This window comes from Myxine glutinosa, chromosome 10, assembly GCF_964187855.1.
Source record: "Myxine glutinosa chromosome 10, kmMyxGlut1.1, whole genome shotgun sequence".
In the NCBI taxonomy this organism is placed as follows: domain Eukaryota; kingdom Metazoa; phylum Chordata; class Myxini; order Myxiniformes; family Myxinidae; genus Myxine; species Myxine glutinosa.
This window is the reverse complement of record NC_136270.1, coordinates 137,016,039-137,042,611: the sequence shown is the minus strand read 5'-3', so window position 1 is coordinate 137,042,611 and position 26,573 is coordinate 137,016,039. Positions and strand designations below refer to the sequence as shown.

Genomic DNA, 26,573 nt, shown 5'->3' with positions numbered 1-26,573 from the left:
CACCTCTCCTTTACCCCTCCCCTCCCCTCCCCTCTTCTTTCCCCCTCCCCTCTCCTCTCCTTTCCCTCTCTCCCCTTCTCCCCCTCCCTCCTCCTCCCCTCTCCCCTCTTCCTCCTCCCCTCTTCCTCCTCCCCTCTCCCCTCTCCCCCCTCCCCTATCCCTCCTCCCCCTCCATCCTCCCCTCTCCCCCCTTCCCCCTCCTCTCCCCTCCCTCCTCCTCCGCCTCCCTACTCCTCCCCCCTCCTCCCTACACCACCCCCTCCTCTCCCCCCTTCCTCCTCCTCTCCCCTCCCTCCTCCTCCGCCTCCCTACTCCTCCCCCCTCCTCCCTACTCCTCCCCCCTCCTCCCTACACCACCCCCTCCTCCCTACTCCTCCCCCCTTCCTCTCTACTCCTCCCCCCTACTCCACCCCCCTCCTCCCTATTCCTCCCCCCTACTCCCTATTCCTCCCCCCTACTCCCCCCCACTCCTCCCCCCCCCCTACCCCACGCCTCCCTCCCCTACCCCCCTCCTCCCTCCTCCTCCCCACTCCTCCCCCCGCCTCCCCCTCCTCCCTACTCCTCCCCACTTCTCCCTACTCCTCCCCCCTCCTCCCCACTCCTCCCCCCTCCTCCCCACTTCTCCCTACTCCTCCCCCCTCCTCCGACTCCTCCCCCCTCCTCCCCACTCCTCCCCCCTCCTCCCTACTCCTCCCCCCTCCTCCCTACTCCTCCCCCCTCTTCCCCCCTCTTCCCCCCTCTTCCCTACTCCTCCCCCCTCCTCCTCCCCCCTACTCCCTACTCCTCCCCCCTACTCCTCCTTGCCACGGCCCCTTCTAACCCCCCCGTTCCCGCCCTCGGGCCAAAACAAAAACATGTTTTCGCCGCCATCGCGGGATCCGCCTCACGTACAATAATAAATCAAAACAGCCTCTTCAGGGTTTTGTGCTGTGGCCTGAATTCCCTTTTTCCGCGGAGCGAGGGGATGGAACGCGGGATGACGTCATAAACTGGACGTGGGCCAAGCCCCGCTCGTGTGACGTCATTTTCTAAATACGATCCTGCTCGGGTTGTTTACAACGCGCCGTGCGCCTCCGACTGTGTACGGCACAAGATTCGGACACGGCTCGTACACGGCCACGGACAGCCGTGTAATGTCTTCATTCGTACCACAGGATGTCCACGCCGTGTCGATCAGACCATCCGATCAGTTCCACACTCTTGCTCGACCTTTTCATCCGATTTGCGGTGGTTCGAATCCGGAATATCGAGACAGGTACGGTAGATCTCCTGCCACTTGGAGGGACTCGCAGGTAAGCTTCGCGGTCACCTTAGTCGTCGGCGTTGTTTTGTTGTTGCTGTTGTTGTCGTCGTCGTCTTCCTTGCTGTTGTTGTTGTTGTCGTTGTTGTCGATGATCCACGCACGTCTCAAACATTGGGCTGCAATCCCGGTTCAAGTAATCCAGGATAGGCTGTGTATTCAACGGGCCTGTCCTCGACTGCTTGCTTTGGGTGCAGCCTTCTGGGCACCACCAGCAGCATCACCAGCACCAACACCCCTTCTGAGCATCGTAAACAACCACGCTTCTCGAATCATCGGACACCACTTCGCTGAAATTGAGAGTTGTTGGGAGGCTTGTCCATTTATCTAGTTGTGCTTGTCCATTTATCTAGTTGTGCTTGTCCATTTATCTAGTTGTGCTTGTCCATTTATCTAGTTGTGCTTGTCCATTTATCTAGTTGTGCTTGTCCATTTATCTAGTTGTGCTTGTCCATTTATCTAGTTGTGCTTGTCCATTTATCTAGTTGTGCTTGTCCATTTATCTAGTTGTGCTTGTCTATGTATCTAGTTGTGCTTGTCCATTTATCTAGTTGTGCTTGTCCATTTATCTTGTTGTGGTTGTTCATTTATCTAGTTGTGCTTGTCCATTTATCTAGTTGTGCTTGTCCATTTATCTAGTTGTGCTTGTCCATTTATCTAGTTGTGCTTGTCTATGTATCTAGTTGTGCTTGTCCATTTATCTAGTTGTGCTTGTCTATGTATCTAGTTGTGCTTGTCCATTTATCTAGTTGTGCTTGTCCATTTATCTAGTTGTGCTTGTCCATTTATCTAGTTGTGCTTGTCTCTGTATCTAGTTGTGCTTGTCCATTTATCTAGTTGTGCTTGTCTCTGGATCTAGTTGTGCTTGTCCATTTATCTAGTTGTGCTTGTCCATTTATCTGGTTGTGCTTGTCTCTGTATCTAGTTGTGCTTGTCCATTTATCTAGTTGTGCTTGTCTCTGTATCTAGTTGTGCTTGGCCATTTATCTAGTTGTGCTTGTCCATTTATCTAGTTGTGCTTGTCCATTTATCTAGTTGTGCTTGTCCATTTATCTAGTTGTGCTTGTCCATTTATCTAGTTGTGCTTGTCCATTTATCTAGTTGTGCTTGTCTATGTATCTAGTTGTGATTGTCTATGTATCTAGTTGTGCTTGGCTATGTATCTAGTTGTGCTTGTCCATTTATCTAGTTGTGCTTGTCGGTGTATCTAGTTGTGCTTGTCCATTTATCTAGTTGTGCTTGTCTATGTATCTAGTTGTGCTTGTCCATTTATCGAGTTATGCTTGTCTATGTATCTAGTTGTGCTTGTCTATGTATCTAGTTGTGCTTGTCTATGTATCTAGTTGTGCTTGTCCTTTTATCTAGTTGTGCTTGTCCATTTATCTATTTGTGCTTGTCCATTTATCTTGTTGTGCTTGTCTATGTAGCTAGTTATGCTTGTCCATTTATCTAGTTGTGATTGTCCATTTATCTAGTTGTGATTGTCCATTTATCTAGTTGTGCTTGTCTATGTATCGAGTTGTGCTTGTCCATTTATCTAGTTGTGCTTGTCCATTTATCTAGTTGTGTTTGTCCATTTATCTAGTTGTGCTTGTCCATTTATCTAGTTGTGCTTGTCCATTTATCTAGTTGTGCTTTTCCATTTATCTAGTTGTGCTTGTCCATTTATCTTGTTGTGCTTGTCTATGTAGCTAGTTATGCTTGTCCATTGATCTAGTTGTGCTTGTCTATGTATCAAGTTGTGCTTGTCCATTTATCTAGTTGTGCTTGTATACGAGTATGTATCTAGTTGTGCTTGTCCATTTATCTAGTTGTGCTTGTCCATTTATCTAGTTGTGCTTGTCCATTTATCTAGTTGTGCTTGTCCATTTATGTAGTTGTGCCTGTCCATTTATCTAGTTGTGCTTGTCCATTTATCGAGTTATGCTTGTCTATGTATCTAGTTGTGCTTGTCTATGTATTTAGTTGTGCTTGTCCATTTATCTAGTTGTGCTTGTCCATTTATCTATTTGTGCTTGTCCATTTATCTTGTTGTGCTTGTCTATGTAGCTAGTTATGCTTGTCCATTTATCTAGTTGTGATTGTCCATTTATCTCGTTGTGCTTGTCTATGTATCGAGTTGTGCTTGTCCATTTATCTAGTTGTGCTTGTCCATTTATCTAGTTGTGTTTGTCCATTTATCTTGTTGTGCTTGTCTATGTATCTAGTTGTGCTTGTCCATTTATCTAGTTGTGCTTGACCATTTATCTAGTTGTGTTTGTCCATTTATCTTGTTGTGCTTGTCTATGTAGCTAGTTATGCTTGTCCATTTATCTAGTTGTGCTTGTATATGTATCTAGTTGTGCTTGTCCATTTATCTAGTTGTGCTTGTCCATTTATCTAGTTGTGCTTGTCTATGTATCAAGTTGTGCTTGTCCATTTATCTCGATGTGCTTATCCATTTATCTAGTTGTGCTCGTCTGTATCAAGTTGTGCTTGTCCATTTATCTAGTTGTGCTTGTATACGAGTATGTATCTAGTTGTGCTTGTCCATTTATCTAGTTGTGCTTGTCCATTTATCTAGTTGTGCTTGTCCATTTATCTAGTTGTGCTTGTCCATTTATCTAGTTGTGCTTGTCTATGTATCTAGTTGTGCTTGTCCATTTATCTATTTGTGCTTGTTCATTTATCTAGTTGTGCTTGTCCATTTATCTATTTGTGCTTGTCCATTTGTCTAGTTGTGCTTGTCCATTTATCTAGTTGTGCTTGTCTATGTATCTAGTTGTGCTTGTCCATTTATCTAGTTGTGCTTGTCCATTTATCTATTTGTGCTTGTTCATTTATCTAGTTGTGCTTGTCCATTTATCTATTTGTGCTTGTCCATTTATCTAGTTGTGCTTGTCTATGTATCTAGTTGTGCTTGTCCATTTATCTATTTGTGCTTGTTCATTTATCTAGTTGTGCTTGTCCATTTATCTATTTGTGCTTGTTCATTTATCTAGTTGTGCTTGTCCATTTATCTATTTGTGCTTGTCCATTTATCTAGTTATGCTTTGTATACTGAATCGAGGCTCGTGAAAGAGCTAACATTTATTTCACAAACAAATCAAACAGACAAACAAAATATACAAAAAGAGGGAGCGGAAGACAAGATGGGGAGAGAAGGGGAAGCACACAACCACAACATTTGAGAGCAGGGAGATGTGTGGGCGGGAGTATTCAACAAACTTATCCAAGGGGAGGAAACCTTGGACGAGTGGATCAAAGTTGGTCATACCTTCCTCATCCCAAAGCCTGAAGAGACCCAACTACCTCAAGTATACACCAATAACCTGTCTGCCAACAAGGCACACACTCTTGATGGGAATTATCTCATAAATTATATGCCATCACCTAACACAACCAGACGTAGAGGCAAAACAGAAGGGATGTAAAAGAGGATGCTATGGAACGATAGACCACATCCTACTAATCAAGGCCATACTCGAAAATTGCAACACAAGAAGAACAAAACTATCCACAGCATGGATAGACTACAAAAAGCTTTTGATAGTGTCCCACATTCATGGATGATAAAATGCATGTAATTGCACAACATAAACTCCCAAAAAATAAAATTGACAGAGAAAGCAATGGAGCTTTGGCATACCACATTGATATGACAGCACTAGAAAGGAAAGATCGAAATACCAGGAGTGAAGATATGTCGAGGAATCTTCCAGGGAGACAACCTTTCACAACGCCTGTTTTGCCTGGCCCTGCACCAACTGAGCAACCTCATTAATGAGCAAGGACGTGGAATACACCCTGACATCAAATAAGAGAGCATCCCAAGAGACAGAAAAGGTGACACACATCTACCTTTACATGGATGATTTAAAACTCTTTGCACCAAACAATGAAAAATTGGCAGAACACCTCAAATTAGTGAAACAATACTCAGACGATATTCAAATGGGATTTGGCCTGGGTAAGTGTGCCAAGCACTCATTCGTACAAGGTAGACCAACAAAAATGGACAAAAATTGACACAAATACAACAATACAGGAGCTAGACAACGAAGCATCATACAAATACCTCAGAGTAGAAGAGAGCCACCAAATATCACAAACGAACAAATGTGCAAAACAATTACTAAAGAATACCTGCATAGAAAGAGGCTGATCCTGAAAAAACACCTTTCTCCAAGGAACAAAATCAAAGCCATAAGTCAACTCGCAATATCAGTATTCCAGGACAGCTGCAGAATAATAATCTGGCTACAATCACAAATCAATAAACTGGATATGAAAACAAGGAAACTCCTCACCATATACAAATGTTTTTTACAAAAATCATTGCATCTTGAGAAAGTACCAGGCCAAATGAGAAGGAGGTAGTGACCTGTTGGAGCTCAACCAAGTGCACAGAATGACAACTGTAGTATTGGCTGAATACGTAAAAAGTGCAACAGACTACTGAATCTAATTTGTAAGCGAACAAAAATACAACAAACCAGAAAAGGGATCCAGAACCCACGTTGCAAAAAATTTCAAAAAAGACAGGTGCAAATGAAAGATGTCACACAAGCAACGAAAGCAACAATGAAAAATCACTCATAGAGTGACACTTGGCAAAAGAGAACAAAGTAGCATGGCACTCAGTAAAGCATCCCTTTCACCTCACAAATAATTGGTGGTTGAATTCTGTGACCTGATATGCAAATTGTCTTCAAATTTTAAGTTAATGGGATTAAAATTGACAATTTTAGAAATTTGGCCTATGCTGACCTTTTGCCCTATGTTGACCTCAAAAATAGTTGGTGGTTGGTTTCAGTTTTCTGATATGCAAATCTTATTCAGATTTAAAGTCAATCGGATGAAAATTGAGGATTTTAGAAATCTTGGAAAGTGGTTGACCTTCGGCCTATGTTGATCTTTTGGCAAATATTGATCTCAAAAATAGTTGGTGGTTGAATTCAGTGCACTAATATGAAAATCCTATTCAAATTTCAAGTCAATCAGATGAAAATTAAGGATTTTAGAAATTTGAAATGGTTGTTGACCTTTGGCCTATGTTGACCTTGTGACCTATGTTGATCTCAAAAATAGTTGGTGGGTGAATTCACTTAGCTGATATGTAAATCCTATTCAAATGTCAAATCAATCTGATGAAAATTGAGGATGTTAGAAATTTGAAAAAAAGTGGTTGACCTTTGACCTATGTCAGAGTCGAAGAGAGCCACCAAATATCACAAAAACAAAATTGGCCTTTTGACCTCAAAAATATATAGGATTTTGTCAGACCACCAACTCTACTATTTGGTGACGTTTCGTGAAGATCGATTCAAAATTGTGACCTGTAGGCAAGTATAAGTGAGCGGACGGTCCATTTATGCTTGTCCATTTATCGAGTTGTGATTGTCCGTTTATCGAGTTGTGATTGTCCATTTATCTCGTTGTGATTGTCCGTTTATCTAGTTGTGATTGTCCATTTATCTAGTTGTGATTGTCCATTTATCTAGTTGTGCTTGTATATGTATGTAGTTGTGCTTATCCATTTATCTAGTTGTGCTTGTCCATTTATCTCGTTGTGCTTGTATATGTATGTAGTTGTGCTTGTCCATTTATCTAGTTGTGCTTGTATATGTATGTAGTTGTGCTTGTCCATTTATCTCGTTGTGCTTGTATATGTATGTAGTTGTGCTTGTCCATTTATCTCGTTGTGCTTGTATATGTATGTAGTTGTGCTTGTCCATTTATCTCGTTGTGCTTGTATATGTATGTAGTTGTGCTTGTCCATTTATCTAGTTGTGCTTGTCCATTTATCTCGTTGTGCTTGTATATGTATGTAGTTGTGCTTGTCCATTTATCTAGTTGTGATTGTCCATTTATCTCGTTGTGCTTGTATATGTATGTAGTTGTGCTTGTCCATTTATCTAGTTGTGATTGTCCATTTATCTAGTTGTGATTGTCCATTTATCTAGTTGTGCTTGTCCATTTATCTAGTTGTGATTGTCCATTTATCTCGTTGTGCTTGTATATGTATGTAGTTGTGCTTGTCCATTTATCTAGTTGTGATTGTCCATTTATCTAGTTGTGATTGTCCATTTATCTCGTTGTGCTTGTCCATTTATCTCGTTGTGCTTGTATATGTATGTAGTTGTGCTTGTCCATTTATCTAGTTGTGCTTGTCCATTTATCTCGTTGTGCTTGTCCATTTATCTCGTTGTGCTTGTATATGTATGTAGTTGTGCTTGTCCATTTATCTAGTTGTGCTTGTCCATTTATCTCGTTGTGCTTGTATATGTATGTAGTTGTGCTTGTCCATTTATCTAGTTGTGCTTGTCCATTTATCTAGTTGTGCTTGTATATGTATCAAGTTGTGCTTGTCCATTTATCTAGTTGTGCTTGTCCATTTATCTAGTTGTGCTTGTCCATTTATCTCGTTGTGCTTGTCCATTTATCTAGTTGTGCTTGTCCATTTATCTAGTTGTGCTTGTCCATTTATCGAGTTGTGCTTGTCCATTTATCTAGTTGTGCTTGTCTATGTATCTAATTGTGCTTGTCCATTTATCTAGTTGTGCTTGTCCATTTATCTAGTTGTGCTTGTCCATTTATCTAGTTGTGCTTGTCCATTTATCTAGTTGTGCTTGTCTTTGTCTGTTTACCTCGTTACACATGTGCCAGGTTCGACCTCATCAGGGACGCTCAGCTCATGGTCCAATAAGTTGGGGATTACACATTGCGATCCCATAGAGCACGAACGACCAAAGCAAAATTGAAGGTGCGGTTTTATTTTTTTAGTGGAACAGTGTTATCTTGTGTACCTTGTCTGGTGGAGCGCCCACCTTCCTCGAAACCTGTCAAATAGCCGTTATTTATCGAAGAGTACAGATTCCCTCTTTGGGATTTCAGCAAATTTAAATAACCACATCCACCTCTGGGAATCCATAATAACCGCATCCATGCATGGGAATCCTTACTAACTGCATCCATGCATGGGAATCCATAATAACCGCATCCATGCATGGGAATCCTTACTAACTGCATCCATGCATGAGAATCCATAATAACCGCATCCATGCATGGGAAGCCTTACTAACTGCATCCATGCATGGGAATCCATAATAACCGCATCCATGCATGGGAATCCTTACTAACTGCATCCATGCATGGGAATCCATAATAACCGCATCCATGCATGGGAATCCATAATAACCGCATCCATGCATGGGAATCCTTACTAACTGCATCCATGCATGGGAATCCATAATAACCGCATCCATACATGGGAATCCTTACTAACTGCATCCATGCATGGGAATCCATAATAACCGCATCCATGCATGGGAATCCTTACTAACTGCATCCATGCATGGGAATCCATAATAACCACATCCATACATGGGAATCCTTACTAACTGCATCCATGCATGGGAATCCATAATAACCGCATCCATGCATGGGAATCCTTACTAACTGCATCCATGCATGAGAATCCATAATAACCGCATCCATGCATGGGAATCCTTACTAACTGCATCCATGCATGGGAATCCATAATAACCGCATCCATGCATGGGAATCCTTACTAACTGCATCCATGCATGGGAATCCATAATAACCGCATCCATGCATGGGAATCCATAATAACCGCATCCATGCATGGGAATCCTTACTAACTGCATCCATGCATGGGAATCCATAATAACCGCATCCATACATGGGAATCCTTACTAACTGCATCCATGCATGGGAATCCATAATAACCGCATCCATGCATGGGAATCCTTACTAACTGCATCCATGCATGGGAATCCATAATAACCACATCCATACATGGGAATCCTTACTAACTGCATCCATGCATGGGAATCCATAATAACCACATCCATACATGGGAATCCTTACTAACTGCATCCATGCATGGGAATCCATAATAACCACATCCATACATGGGAATCCTTACTAACTGCATCCATGCATGGGAATCCATAATAACCGCATCCATACATGGGAATCCTTACTAACTGCATCCATGCATGGGAATCCATAATAACCACATCCATACATGGGAATCCTTACTAACTGCATCCATGCATGGGAATCCATAATAACCGCATCCATACATGGGAATCCTTACTAACTGCATCCATGCATGGGAATCCATAATAACCGCATCCATGCATGGGAATCCTTACTAACTGCATCCATGCATGAGAATCCATAATAACCGCATCCATGCATGGGAATCCTTACTAACTGCATCCATGCATGGGAATCCATAATAACCGCATCCATGCATGGGAATCCTTACTAACTGCATCCATGCATGGGAATCCATAATAACCGCATCCATGCATGGGAATCCATAATAACCGCATCCATGCATGGGAATCCTTACTAACTGCATCCATGCATGGGAATCCATAATAACCGCATCCATACATGGGAATCCTTACTAACTGCATCCATGCATGGGAATCCATAATAACCGCATCCATGCATGGGAATCCTTACTAACTGCATCCATGCATGGGAATCCATAATAACCACATCCATACATGGGAATCCTTACTAACTGCATCCATGCATGGGAATCCATAATAACCACATCCATACATGGGAATCCTTGCTAACTGCATCCATGCATGGGAATCCATAATAACCACATCCATACATGGGAATCCTTACTAACTGCATCCATGCATGGGAATCCATAATAACCGCATCCATACATGGGAATCCTTACTAACTGCATCCATGCATGGGAATCCATAATAACCACATCCATACATGGGAATCCTTAATAACTGCATCCATGCATGGGAATCCTTAATAACTGCATCCATGCATGGGAATCCATAAATAACCGCATCCATGCATGGGAATCCTTACTAACTGCATCCATGCATGGGAATCCATAATAATCACATCCATACATGGGAATCCTTAATAACTGCATCCATGCATGGGAATCCATAATAACCGCATCCATGCATGGGAATCCTTACTAACTGCATCCATGCATGGGAATCCATAATAACCACATCCATACATGGGAATCCTTAATAACTGCATCCATGCATGGGAATCCATAATAACCGCATCCATGCATGGGAATCCTTACTAACTGCATCCATGCATGGGAATCCATAATAATCACATCCATACATGGGAATCCATAATAATCACATCCATACATGGGAATCCATAATAACCGCATCCATCCATGGGAATCCATAACAACTGCATCTATACATGGGAATCCATAATAACCGCATCCATACATGGGAATCCATAACAACTGTATCTATACATGGGAATCCATAATAATCGCATCCATACATGGGAATCCATAACAACTGCATCCATACATGGGAATCCATAATAACCGCATCCATACATGGGAATCCATAACAACTGCATCTATACATGGGAATCCATAATAATCACATCCATACATGGGAATCCATAACAACTGCATCCATACATGGGAATCCATAATAATCACATCCATACATGGGAATCCATAACAACTGCATCGATACATGGGAATCCATAATAATCACATCCATCCATGGGAATCCATAACAACTGCATCTATACATGGGAATCCATAATAACCGCATCCATACATGGGAATCCATAATAATCACATCCATACATGGGAATCCATAACAACTGCATCCATACATGGGAATCCATAATAACCGCATCCATACATGGGAATCCATAACAACTGCATCTATACATGGGAATCCATAATAATCACATCCATACATGGGAATCCATAACAACTGCATCTATACATGGGAATCCATAATAATCACATCCATACATGGGAATCCATAACAACTGCATCTATACATGGGAATCCATAATAATCACATCCATACATGGGAATCCATAACAACTGCATCTATACATGGGAATCCATAATAATCACATCCATACATGGGAATCCATAACAACTGCATCCATACATGGGAATCCATAATAACCGCATCCATACATGGGAATCCATAACAACTGCATCTATACATGGGAATCCATAATAATCACATCCATACATGGGAATCCATAACAACTGCATCTATACATGGGAATCCATAATAATCACATCCATACATGGGAATCCATAACAACTGCATCTATACATGGGAATCCATAATAACCACATCCATACATGAGAATCCATAATAACCACATCCATACATGGGAATCCATAACAACTGCATCTATACATGGGAATCCATAATAATCACATCCATACATCGGAATCCATAATAACCGCATCCATACATGAGAATCCATAATAACCACATCCATACATGGGAATCCATAACAACTGCATCCATACATGGGAATCCATAATAACCGCATCCATACATGAGAATCCATAATAACCACATCCATACATGGGAATCCATAACAACTGCATCTATACATGGGAATCCATAATAACCACATCCATACATGAGAATCCATAATAACCACATCCATACATGGGAATCCATAACAACTGCATCCATACATGGGAATCCATAATAATCACATCCATACATCGGAATCCATAATAACCGCATCCATACATGAGAATCCATAATAACCACATCCATACATGTGAATCTTTACTAACCGCATCCTTTTTTTTTCTCTTTTTTTTGTGTACTGAATCGAGGCTCGTGAAAGAGCTAACTTTTACTTCACAAACAAATCGACCAGACAAACAAAATACACAAAAAGAGGGAGCGGAAGACAAGATGGGGAGAGAAGGGGAAGCACACAAATATAGCATTTGAGAGCAGGGAGATGTGTGGGAGGGAGAGGGCTTGCGGGGAGGAGGAGGAGGTATGGGAAGGGGGGGGGGTGGAGGGAGAAGTATAAAGCACAAGGACACCAAGGACTTCCAGGACAGAAGTTGGTATTTCAAAAAGGGGAATTGGGGTGAAATTAGCGGGGGTAGAAAAGATCAAGGTTTTGGATGGGGGAAGATAAGAGATGGTGGTGAACAGCTGTTTTAAAGACTTGGAGGGTGGAGTGGGATTGAAGAGAGTGAGGGAGTTTGTTCCAGAGGCGGGAGTAAAGAGGAATGACGGAGTGAAGGTGAGCAGAGAGTCTTGATTTTGGCAGTTTGACCATAAGAGGGCTGCAGGCAGATCTTGTGCGACCTGTAGGAATATTTGCGGGACAGAGCCCAGAGAGAGCTGGGGGGGGGGCAAGGCCAGAGAGGAGGCGGTAGAAGACGGAAAGACCACCAACCTGCCTGCGGTGAGTGAGTGAGAGGCCCTTGGAGTTAGCTTCATCGCGGGAGATTCCAATGATTCTGAATGCTTTGGTTTCAACAGCGCGAAGGCGAGCTAGGTGTGAGGCAGGAGCACCAGCCCAGAGGGGAGAGCAGTATTCCATTGAGCTGCGGATGAAAGCCTTGTATGTGGTGAGGAGCTCAGGTGTGCCAAGGAAGGACTTCGCACGACGGAGGATGCCCAGTCGGCGACTGGCTTTGGAGGCCAGCTTGGCAATGTGGTTTTCCCAGGAAAGATCATGGCAGATAGTGAGACCCAAAAGCTTGAGTGACAGAACTTCTTGGAGAGGATGATTCAGAAAGTGGATGGGAGGGTTGTCCAGTCGGTCTTTTCGGAGAGACATCGTAAGAGTGTGAGATTTGTCAGGATTGAAAGACATGTTCAATGCATGGGAATCTTTACTAACCGCATCCATGCATGGGAATCCATAATAACTGCATCCCTGCTTGGGAATACATAATAACCGCATCCATGCATGGGAATACATATTAACTGCATCCATGCATGGGAATACGTAATAACCGCATCCATGCATGGGAATCCATAATAATCGCATCCATCTCTGGGAATTCCATAATAACCACATCCATGCATGGGAATACATATTAACTGCATCCATGCATGGGAATACATAATAACCGCATCCATACATGGGAATCCATAATAATCGCATCCATGCATGGGAATACATAATCACCGCATCCATGCATGGGAATCCATAATAACCGCATCCATGCATGGGAATCCATAATAACCGCATCCATACATGGGAATCCATAATAACCGCATCCATGCATGAGAATACATATTAACCGCATCCATGCATGGGAATACATATTAACCGCATCCATGCATGGGAATCCATAATAACCGCATCCATGCATGGGAATCCATAATAACCGCATCCATGTATGAGAATCCATAATAACCACATCCATACATGGGAATCCATAATAACCACATCCATACATGGGAATCCATAATAACCACATCCATGCATGAGAATCTATAATAACCACATCCATACATTGGAATCCATAATAACCACATCCATACATGGGAATCCATAATAACCACATCCATGCATGAGAATCCATAATAACCACATCCATACATGGGAATCCATAATAACCACATCCATACATGGGAATCCATAATAACCACATCCATACATGGGAATCCATAATAACCACATCCATACATGGGAATCCATAATAACCACACCCATACATGGGAATACATAATAACCGCGTCCATGCATGGGAATCCATAATAATCGCATCCATCTCTGGGAATTCCATAATAACCACATCCATGCATGGGAATCTATAATAACCGCGTCCATGCATGGGAATCCATAATAACCACATCCATACATGGGAATCCATAATAACCACATCCATGCATGAGAATCCATAATAACCACATCCATGCATGAGAATCCATAATAACCACATCCATACATGGGAATCCATAATAACCACATCCATACATGGGAATCCATAATAACCACATCCATACATGGGAATACATAATAACCGCGTCCATGCATGGGAATCCATAATAATCGCATCCATCTCTGGGAATTCCATAATAACCACATCCATGCATGGGAATCTATAATAACCGCGTCCATGCATGGGAATCCATAATAACCACATCCATACATGGGAATACATAATAACCGCGTCCATGCATGGGAATCCATAATAACCGCGTCCATGCATGGGAATCCATAATAATCGCATCCATGCATGAGAATCCATAATAACCACATCCATACATGGGAATCCATAATAACCACATCCATACATGGGAATCCATAATAACCACATCCATGCATGAGAATCTATAATAACCACATCCATACATTGGAATCCATAATAACCACATCCATACATGGGAATCCATAATAACCACATCCATGCATGAGAATCCATAATAACCACATCCATACATGGGAATCCATAATAACCACATCCATACATGGGAATCCATAATAACCACATCCATACATGGGAATACATAATAACCGCGTCCATGCATGGGAATCCATAATAATCGCATCCATCTCTGGGAATTCCATAATAACCACATCCATGCATGGGAATCTATAATAACCGCGTCCATGCATGGGAATCCATAATAACCACATCCATACATGGGAATCCATAATAACCACATCCATGCATGAGAATCCATAATAACCACATCCATGCATGAGAATCCATAATAACCACATCCATACATGGGAATCCATAATAACCACATCCATACATGGGAATCCATAATAACCACATCCATACATGGGAATACATAATAACCACGTCCATGCATGGGAATCCATAATAATCGCATCCATCTCTGGGAATTCCATAATAACCACATCCATGCATGGGAATCTATAATAACCGCGTCCATACATGGGAATACATATTAACCACATCCATACATGGGAATCCATAATAATCGCATCCATCTCTGGGAATTCCATAATAACCACGTCCATGGCTCGGAAACCACAATAACCACATCCATGCATGAGAATCCATAATAACCACATCCATACATGGGAATACATATTAACCACATCCATACATGGGAATCCATAATAACCACATCCATACATGGGAATCCATAATAACCACATCCATGCATGAGAATCTATAATAACCACATCCATACATTGGAATCCATAATAACCACATCCATACATGGGAATCCATAATAACCACATCCATGCATGAGAATCCATAATAACCACATCCATGCATGAGAATCCATAATAACCACATCCATACATGGGAATCCATAATAACCACATCCATACATGGGAATCCATAATAACCACATCCATACATGGGAATACATAATAACCGCGTCCATGCATGGGAATCCATAATAATCGCATCCATCTCTGGGAATTACATAATAACCGCATCCATGCATGGGAATCTATAATAACCACATCCATACATGGGAATCTATAATAACCACATCCATACATGGGAATCTATAATAACCACATCCATACATGGGAATCTATAATAACCACATCCATGCATGGGAATCCATAATAATCGCATCCATCTCTGGGAATTCCATAATAACCACATCCATGCATAGGAATCTATAATAACCACATCCATACATGGGAATCTATAATAACCACATCCATACATGGGAATCTATAATAACCACATCCATGCATGGGAATCCATAATAATCGCATCCATCTCTGGGAATTCCATAATAACCACATCCATGCATAGGAATCTATAATAACCACATCCATACATGGGAATCTATAATAACCACATCCATGCATGGGAATCTATAATAACCACATCCATGCATGGGAATCCATAATAATCGCATCCATCTCTGGGAATTCCATAATAACCACATCCATGCATAGGAATCTATAATAACCACATCCATACATGGGAATCTATAATAACCACATCCATACATGGGAATCTATAATAACCACATCCATGCATGGGAATCCATAATAATCGCATCCATCTCTGGGAATTCCATAATAACCACATCCATGCATAGGAATCTATAATAACCACATCCATACATGGGAATCTATAATAACCACATCCATGCATGGGAATCCATAATAATCGCATCCATGCATGGGAATCCATAATAATCGCATCCATCTCTGGGAATTCCATAATAACCGCATCCATGCATAGGAATCTATAATAACCACATCCATACATGGGAATCTATAATAACCACATCCATGCATGGGAATCTATAATAACCACATCCATGCATGGGAATCCATAATAATCGCATCCATCTCTGGGAATTCCATAATAACCACATCCATGCATAGGAATCTATAATAACCACATCCATGCATGGGAATCCATAATAACCACATCCATACATGGGAATCTATAATAACCACATCCATACATGGGAATCTATAATAACCATCCATCTCTGGTTAGATAACATCCATCTCTGGATAACATCTGTTAGAATAACATCCATCTCTGGGAATTCCATAATAACCACATCCATGCATGGGAATCTATAATAACCACATCCATACATGGGAATCCATAATAACCACATCCATGCATGGGAATCCATAATAACCGCATCCATGCATGGGAATCCATAATAACCACATCCATGCATGGGAATCCATAATAATCGCATCCATGCATGGGAATCCATAATAACCGCATGCATGCATGGGAATCCATAATAACCACATCCATACATGGGAATCCATAATAACCGCATCCATGCATGGGAATCCATAATAACCACATCCATGCATGGGAATCCATAATAATCGCATCCATGCATGGGAATCCATAATAACCGCATCCATCTCTGGGAATTCCATAATAACCACATCCATGCATGGGAATCTATAATAACCACATCCATACATTGGAATCCATAATAACCACATCCATCTCTGGGAATTCCATAATAACCACATCCATGCATAGGAATCTATAATAACCACATCCATACATGGGAATCTATAATAACCACATCCATATATGGGAATCCATAATAACCGCGTCCATGGCTCGGAAACCACAATAACCACATCCATGCCTGAGAACCTCGATACTGCAGCACCACCACCAAGTCCACTTTATCCAAGTCTTGATCTCCAACCCTACTTCAGAGTCGACCTTACTGGGGAAACCAGCAGAAGCCTCAACCTCAAGAATGGAGTTCCTCAAGGCTCAGTCTTAACGCCACTGCTGATCGTCCTGTTCACATCACATCTCCCTGATATATCGGCTACTAAACTTGGCTACACTGATGACCTTGCAATTCCGCATCCGAGCAAGTATTTCAGGAAGTCGAGGCCACCGAGATGTTACTTCTATGGACCTCTACTACAACCAATGGCACCTACATCTTACCACCCAGAAGTTGGTCTGCTTTGTTTTCCACCTTCACGACAGTAACACGGACAGGCAGCTAGAAGTCGAGCTAAATACCACCTGGCTTCCCTCCACACATGCTCCTACCTACCTCGTTGTGCAAATGGACCACTCCCTGACCTTCGGGTAGCATGCAGAGAAGGTAGCAACGAAAACGGCTGCTGAAGTTAACCTTATCCGCAGACTAGCTGGCCATAAGACTCGTAATTGATGTTGAATCAAACCATGAAGTTCCACGGAGATGAATTCTTTAACAGCACGGATGAGGGAGTTGAGTTCCATGCACGGATGAGAATCAAACCATGCACGGATGAGGGAGTTGAGTGGACAGGGGACGTGAAAAATGTATATTTTGTGTCACAGGTTGTGACCACAATGCGGTCATTCTTGTTTTGCCAATAAATAAATAATTACCAACTATACTCACAAAATATGCCGAGGAATGAAGCCTTGCATACAGGTATCCGTTCTTGATTTGCCTTTACAAGGAAGTACTTCACTGTGACATACCTGGCTTTCTGTTTGTTTTCATCTTCAACTTTAGGCCTCCTTCGTTTACACTGCTGAATATCCATGTAAGACAGCAAAATATCATCCCGTTTGACTTTATTTTCCATCGAATAAAGCTGCCTATTGACGTAAGACGGATCGTCATCAGACAGGGTGGACGCCATGCACATATTACGTACATTGTGGGCACATGAAATACGAAGCTGCATTTTTACGGTCTCCGCTATGTTGAGTTCTCTTTGCCACAGCTCGAGCACAATTCCCTGGAAACCCCTTCTTTTTACGTCGTAATGGTGACAGCGACACAGGCTCTTCAATATCGTCGGAACTGTACATTATTTCGAGAAAGATTGCTTACAGTCACGTGAAAAAGTAAGCACACCCCATGTAAAGTTTTGACTTTTTCAACATATTTCAAAATACAGCTATTTGATCTTCATTTCAACAATATTGATAGATAAAGGTGATATAATATAACAAATATCATGAAACATTTACATTTTGTAGTCCATTGTATAATTTAAATAAACACATGCAAATTTCGCATGTGGAAAAAGTAAGTACACCCTTGGCTCTAATAGGTGGTATTGCCCGCTTTGGCAGAAACAACCTCAAGTAGGCGTTTCTTATAACTGTCTAGCAGTCTCTGACATCGACTGGGAGAAATTTTTGCCCACTCCTCCATGCAGAATTCTTTCAGCTGTGCGATGTTTGGGGGGTTTCTTGCATGCACAGCTCGTTTCAAATCCCCCCACAACATCTCGATGGGATTTAGATCCGGGTTTTGACTTTGCCATTCCAGAACCCTCCACTTCTTTCTCTTCAGCCATTCCTTGGTGGATTTACTGGTATGTTTAGGGTCATTGTCATGTTGCAAGGAAGGTCCACCTTCGGTTGAGCTTCAACTTTCCGACAGATGGCCTCACATTATCCTCAAGCATCCTCTGGTACAATGAAGAATTCATCGTTGATTCTATGATGGTGAGCTGCCCAGGCCCTGATGCAGCAAAGCTGCCCCAAACCATAATATTTCCACCACCATGCTTTACAGTTGGTATCAGATTCTTGTGGTCAAATGCTGTCTTTGGTTTTCGCCAAACATGTCTTCTGGTACTGTGGCCAAATAGCTCTACCTTTGACTCATCTATCCAGAGCACATTGCTCCAGAAGTGCTGGTCTTTGCCTAGGTGTTCATTGGCAAACTTCAGTCTTGCCCTGATGATCTTTCTGGACAGTAAACGTTTCCTCCTGGCACACCTCCCATGTATACACAAAGAATTAAGTTAAGCACCCCCCCCGTTTTTTTACAACCTCGCACATTACAAGTTTGTTGTCGTCAAAACAGTGTAATATACCCATGATATTGCTATATTTTCTGGAGAAGTGATATTATGGTCACATAAAAACATAACAATCATGCCGTTTTCAATATTTTATTCTGAATAATTTAAGGTGAAATTTTTTGGGAATTTTAGGCATATTTTCACCTCAATTTAAGTATGGAGCTATAGGTCCATCACGGACAGTGTGGATGACGTTTATGTTTTCTAACGTACAGTCATTGTTCTGAGAAGACCTCTAGCGATCTTTGCGTCAATAACGTGTGTAGGACCCACGTGATCGGATCACTGACTCAACCCTACGTCTCATAGACCCTGTAAGCCGTCGTATGCGTTGCTGTGGCAGGTTGAACCCCCTCGAGCACGTTTGGGACATGTTGGGATGACAAATTGCGAGGATGGTCCCTCCAATAGCCAATCTGGATGAATTGGAACGTGCATTACATCGGGAATGGAACAACCTGCCACAGCAACGCATACGACGGCTTACAGGGTCTATGAGACGTAGGGTTGAGTCAGTGATCCGATCACGTGGGTCCTACACACGTTATTGACGCAAAGATCGCTAGAGGTCTTCTCAGAACAATGACTGTACGTTAGAAAACATAAACGTCATCCACACTGTCCGTGATGGACCTATAGCTCCATACTTAAATTGAGGTGAAAATATGCCTAAAATTCCCAAAAAATTTCACCTTAAATTATTCAGAATAAAATATTGAAAACGGCATGATTGTTATGTTTTTATGTGACCATAATATCACTTCTCCAGAAAATATAGCAATTTCATGGGTATATTACACTGTTTTGACGACAACAAACTTGTAATGTGCGAGGTTGTAAAAAAACGGGGGGGGTGCTTAACTTAATTCTTTGTGTATAGATCAAATTTGTGCAGCCTCTTTCTAATGGTAGACTCGTGCACTTTGACATCAACAGTGGGAAGAGCTACCTGTAGGTCCCATGATGACATTCTGGGGTTCTTCGAGACTTCTTTCAGCATCTTGCGGTCTTCTCTCGGGTTGAACTTGCTGGGGCGGCCTGGCCTGAACAAGTTGGCAGTTGTTTGGAATCTTCTCCACTTGTAGATGATCTTCCGGACAGTCGAATGATTGATTTCAAATTGTTTGGAGATCTTTTTAAATCCCTTCCCAGACTCGTAGGCCTTCTTTCTGAAGGCCTCAGAGAGCTCTTTGGATCTAGGCATGGTGACGCCGCACACTTCAACAACAAAGAGCAAACCAAACTAAATGTCTGAAGTTTAAATAAGACAGGTTCCTCCAAGATCCTCTCTAACGATGTTATAATCATTTGCACCTGAGCTGGTGCACCTGATTCTAATTTTAGGTATTTGAAGTAGTGATAAATGTAGGGGTGTACTTAGTTTTTCCACATGCGAAATTTGCATTTATGTTTATTTAAATTATACAATGGACTACAAAATGTAAATGTTTCATGATATTTGTTATATTATATCACCTTTATCTATCAATATTGTTGAAATGAAGATCAAATAGCTGTATGTTGAAATATGTTGAAAAAGTCAAAACTTTATGTGGGGTGTACTTACTTTTTCACGTGACTGTATTTGGGAGGTTTACAGCGTCTTTAGCAAGGCAAAGCGATCAGAACATGGGCGCTGACATATTGCATTACGTGACTGATGATGCTCGCTGATTGGTTAAATGGATATATCTGGTTTTGTTATAAAGTGAGCATGGCATTTATCGGTTTATGAAATGAAACATTGAATAGTACTGTGATGAAATTATGTGATTACATCTGTTGCAGTTCTCTGCCTAGTGGTGACGCCTTTATAAGAAAGTTGGATTGAGGGTGAGAGGATTGTCTGTTTGAGACTGCACCAGAGCTTGACTAGCGAAGCTGGTACTGCTCCCTGTATCAATCGGAGCCTCAGCCGATTCTCCCTCCATGAGGACCGGAAGCACAGCCCTGGTGAGGTCACGCGATAGCCCGGGGTCCCAAGCACGCGCAGTCCGGGAAGTGTTGGTTCCAGCGAGTAAGTCGGCTTCAGTGAGGGTTGAGCGCTGCGTTTTTGCTGCGCAGACTTTTGCTGCGCCTTTTGCTCGACAAGCCACCTATGGGAACCCTGGCTCAAGCCGGACGTCCTTGGGAGAGACTGGGCATCGATTTTTAAGGGACCGCTACCTATATCAAGGCCGCATCGCTACATGCTCACGGTCGTGGATGAGTACTCTCGGTTTCCCTTTGCGTTTCCATGCACGGATATGTCATCGACTACGGTAATGCGATGCCTGCGTCAGCGGTTTCTATTGTTCGGGTATCCGGCTTTTGTTCAGTCTGATATCCGGCGTTCGGGTATCCGGCGTTTATGTCCCAGGAGGGAAAGTCCTTTCTCCTAGAGTGAGGTATCGCTGCTAGTCGGACTACCCTCACCACACACCTAGCTCGGCTTCTGAAATAGTACTGTGGTCTCCCATCTCGGAGACATACCCCGTATCATCTGCAAGGTAACGGTCAGGTAGAGCGACTTAATGGAATTGTCTGGAAGGCGGTGGAGATGGGTCTGTGGACCCGGTCGCTGAGTCATAACCAATGGAGTCTGGTCTTGCCAGAGGCTCTACATGCGATTCGTACCCTGTTATGTACTGCCACTAATGAAACGCCCCATGATTGGATGTTCCGTTACCAGAGACGCAGCGCGAGTGGTCGATTGTTGCCCGGCTGGCTAGACGAGCCGGGACCTGCGTATTTGAAGCGAGCGGGGTACAGTGGAGCCGAATACTCTGTCTTCGCTGGAGCCAAGCCTACCTTCCGTGCCCAGGGTTATGGATCCGGTGGCAGAGGGGGATGTAATTCCCGGGAGGTCGTTCAGGTTGGATTCGAACAACCAGTGCACCGAAATTGAATCCGTTCACTATAGGACTCAGGCCGGACGTGAATGTCGCAGACCGCAGCGTTTAGGATGGTAGGAGGTACCCTTTGCAGTAGGGATGCCATATATCTATGTTATATGAATGTGGGCTTGCTGGGTGAATGTGATGAAATTATGGGATTACATCTGTTGCAGTTCTCTTTCTAGTGGTCACGCCTTTCGAAGTAAGTTGGATTGAGGGTGAGAGGATTGTCTGTTCGAGTTGGTAAGCTTAGTGTGTTTTCTTGCGTGTGGTTCATTTGCATAATACTGCTTTATATTACTGCTTGCTTATTGAATGCCTTTCTTTTGTAGATGAGTGGAGACTTGATTGAATAAAAGCTCACGCTTACGGAGTTCGTGGAATGATCATTTTACCACAAGTACTACATAATTATATGGGTTATAACAGTGGGCGGTACAAGTAACTCAGAGCAAAACCAGGTGTGCAACACAATGAAGATTTTTTAGAGTCCATGAAATAATTTAAATTGATAGATTAACTTAAACCTACCCCATGCCCTCTTGCTGAGGAGAGGGTGGCGTTTGCATCAAGCAAGGAAGCAAATTTTGTTTCATATTGTCACGTCGGAGGTCCAGCTAACATAGACCCTTCAACCCGGAGTTCTAAGAACTCCATAAATGACCCAAACCATCTCTAATTCATACTGCGTTCCATAGATTGCAATAGAGTTACTGCATTCAATGAACCATTTACAATCCCCCAAGGATTGGTCAAATAAAATCGAAGATGACAGTTGCTTGTGTGGGAAGGCAGAAAATGGGATAACGTTTTTTTACAAGTAATGGTTAATTTAAAATGACCATGGGCAACAAGGGAGGACAGAACACTATAGATATATGGAACACATGTGGCAGTCGACACATACAATCAGGGCAGAAGGGAGCATGTGAACTTGTATACAACAATAAAACTAAACCCTGCTAAAGTGCCATGATACCGGATTTAAACTAGAAACAAAGGAGCCGGCAAGGATTGCCAGCGGGCACCTTTGCCTTCCAGAATGTCCTGCACATCTCTAGTGCTCCACAGCTCACTATACCGCCATGGCTTCCTGTGTTTGGCCAAAGGGACCATGATGTTTCCATTCAAAGCAGGAAGTGCTTTCAATTTGCCTTTGTGCCCACAAGTCCTTCACCTGGCCTCACCTTTGCAGAATCCTTTGGCATTGCACATATTACAAACCAAAAGTCCCTGTTACAAGCGTAATTCCAAGCTACTCCAGAACACGGATCTAGCAATCCCAGTGCTCCTCCCCCTCTTTATATGTTATACGTGTCCCCCTCTCCCCTTCCACATAACAATTAGCAATGATATTCCCGAACAACATTCTGAATCGAATAAAGCCTCAATTGGCTTACTTGGGCACGATGATGGGTCATGCGTCCAAATGGTCCAGTCATCTTGCGCTGTTTTTGTTGACAAAGTCTTATTCAAATACATTGTGGATAGATGTACAGGAACGTTGTGTTTGGGTATTGTGCTTTTGGCGACCTTTGCACTTTGGTGTACGGAGCAGGAGCTGTGTGTGCACCTGTTAAAGGAACTTGGTTGTCCCTTGCACAAAACTTTTTGGATGAAAGCACTAAATATCACTCGGCGTTTCTTCTTCTCGTATTGTTCTGTTCTCTTTTCACAACAATGAAAGCTCAACCCTCGCTGAAGCCGACTTACCTTGTGCCTCTTTAGGGTAAGGCCATGAGAATGACACTCGGATATCAAACCGCACCTGGAGGTCAGCCTGGGCAGAGCTACATCATGGGTTAATGTGCCTATGGAAGTCAGTGGTGGCACCAACTTGGGCATCTCTGCGCAGCATCTGCAGACAGCTGTGCCAACAATGGACATCAAGGGCAGCCTTCATCATATGGACGACCTGGCCAGACTGCTGCACACATGTGCATCAGACTTCACTTTGCATTTACTGCACCTGCAGCCAACGATGCTTATAGGAATTGAGAGTGGGAGAGGGATGGCGCGCACACCTCTATCACTTTAATCGCTTCTCTGTGCAGGTTTTCCCCTTCATTGGCACCAGCTCACCTGTTCACCTGCTCACCACCCATTTTTACCGATACAGCCATCGCACGACACACAATGCTTGGTGAGCAAGGGAAAAGATTAGTGGAAAGCGACGACTCACTCCATCATCATCCATGAGGATTTTAGAGCTGTGGGAATATCTGTGTGGGAAACACAATAATGCAAAACCAATGATGTCTTTCCACAATGTGTTGCAGGTAGAGTCAAACTAACGACCCTGAAGGTAATGCACTGCCAGACCATCTTACTATAATTCACCAAATGTCCGTCTGTCCGTTCGAAGGTACCGCAAAAACGGCTAAACCGATCGCAACGATATTTTGGGTGGGTATTCCTGGGACCCCTGGGAGTAAAATAGGCGATATTGTTTTTCCAAGTTTTCCAGTTTTTCCAAACACGATGGAATAATATTTACCGATATGAACAGTGATGTGGCTTTTGTTGAAATTCTACAAATACTGTTTAGATTTTGATGAGAATTACGAACCTGCCGCGAATGTGGAAGTGGACAGATAACGCAATGCGCGGGTTTTATAATATCCCAATACAACCGTCATTCAATCGGAATGTTAAATCGATAAAGGTTAATCGTGTTAATCGTTTTGTTAAAGTATTAGTCAGGTTCACTATGTTAACAAATATAATTTCGTTCAAAATTTTGGTAGATTAGCAAAACTATATATTTTTGGAATATTCAGAGCATGAGGAATCCAATGTTTACATTTGCGTAGACACCTTTGCGAAAATGACACTCAGGACAGTGATGAAGATAGTCAGGTTCACTATGTTAACAAATATAATTTCTTTCAAAATTTTGGGATTAGCAAACCTGTACATTTTTGGAATCTTCAGAGCATGGAGAATCTGAAAATCAATGTTGGCATTTGCACAGACACCTGCATGGCCGCCATTTTGGATTTTGAAAATGGCCGCCATAAAATACATATTTTGCGCTATCTCGGCTTCTAGTCAACCTAGAGACTTAATTAAATATGCTAATCCTATGTTTTCTGGGTGAAGGAATCCAATAAAGGCCTCAAAATAGTGCTCAGGATTATAGAAAAGCAACAAACAAAGGTAATTGAAAACCATTGTCTTTATATTTGTGATATAACTGTATTACATAATACATGATATTGCAAGTCCTTTGAAGTTATAGGTTGTTATAGGAAGTTATAGGTAGTATCAGATTGAACTATAAGTCCTATACACAGGATCTACGAGGTCTATACCGTTCAGGAATATGCTTTTACAGATCTTCATCACTGTCCTGAGTGTCATTTTCGCAAAGGTGTCTACGCAAATGTAAACATTAATTTTTGGATTCCTCATGCTCTGAATATTCCAAAAATGTATAGTTTTGCTAATCTACCAAAATTTTGAACGAAAAAACATAGTGAACCTGACTATATCGATTGATGATTGGAATTGAGTGAATACAATTACGATTTTGAATTCGTAATTGTATTCACCCAACCGAACGGAACTTCACATCAGGATTTAAATATTTGTTTATGTCACGAATGTTGTTAAAAGTTTCTTTTTGATATTAGTTATTTCATTTGTGATTGGAGTTATGCTGTTTGGAATGAAAAAAGAGATATCGAGTTCAAGTGAATGATGAAATGCCGTGACGGTTTTACGTTCTAAACGTGAAATTCACGGATCGCCATATGCAGATTCGCCATTGACTGTGTATTGAATACATGTACCTGTTTTTCATGGAAGTCCTTCACGAACTTGCTGTCCATGTGTGACGTGTGACTGAAGGTGCTACAGGAATGTGGAATTTATTGGTTTCATGCTTTAGCATTCGCCGTTTCTGCATTGCCTGTTTGCTTCTGGCCTCCCACCCGTGCGTAGCACAGGTACCTCACTAGTCCATGTAATGATAAACTTGAGATCAAAAGAACGGGCCATGATGCTGAGTTCTGCTGCACCTGATCTTTTTGAATTGTTTGAATTCCTCATTTCTGAAAATTGCTTTGTTCAAACTTTTCATGTTATTCCCTGTTAACAAGTGCAAGCGGACAGGACAGCCAGCTCAGCATTCTTTTGTAAGGGCAGCTTATTCCATGGTGCAACACCTTGCTTTTAAAGTATCTTTAAACACCACATTTGGTAAATAAAGCATCCATCCGATGTACCTTTTACCTTCCACCACCAACCAACATCAGCACCACTTTCCCCTTACCTCAACCACACCTGCCTCTGGTAATCCCTTGCATTCATAACATGTTTTTAAAATCGGA

The 26,573-nt window shown here is 42.2% G+C and overlaps 1 long non-coding RNA gene across 1 annotated transcript; it reads left to right on the top strand.

Moving 5' to 3' along the window:
• Nucleotides 1-868: 868 nt before the first annotated feature.
• Nucleotides 869-26,573, top strand: LOC144894101 (uncharacterized). The gene is made up of 2 exons (XR_013624830.1): nucleotides 869-1,292; nucleotides 21,152-26,573. It is a non-coding gene; the product is annotated as an uncharacterized LOC144894101 (long non-coding RNA).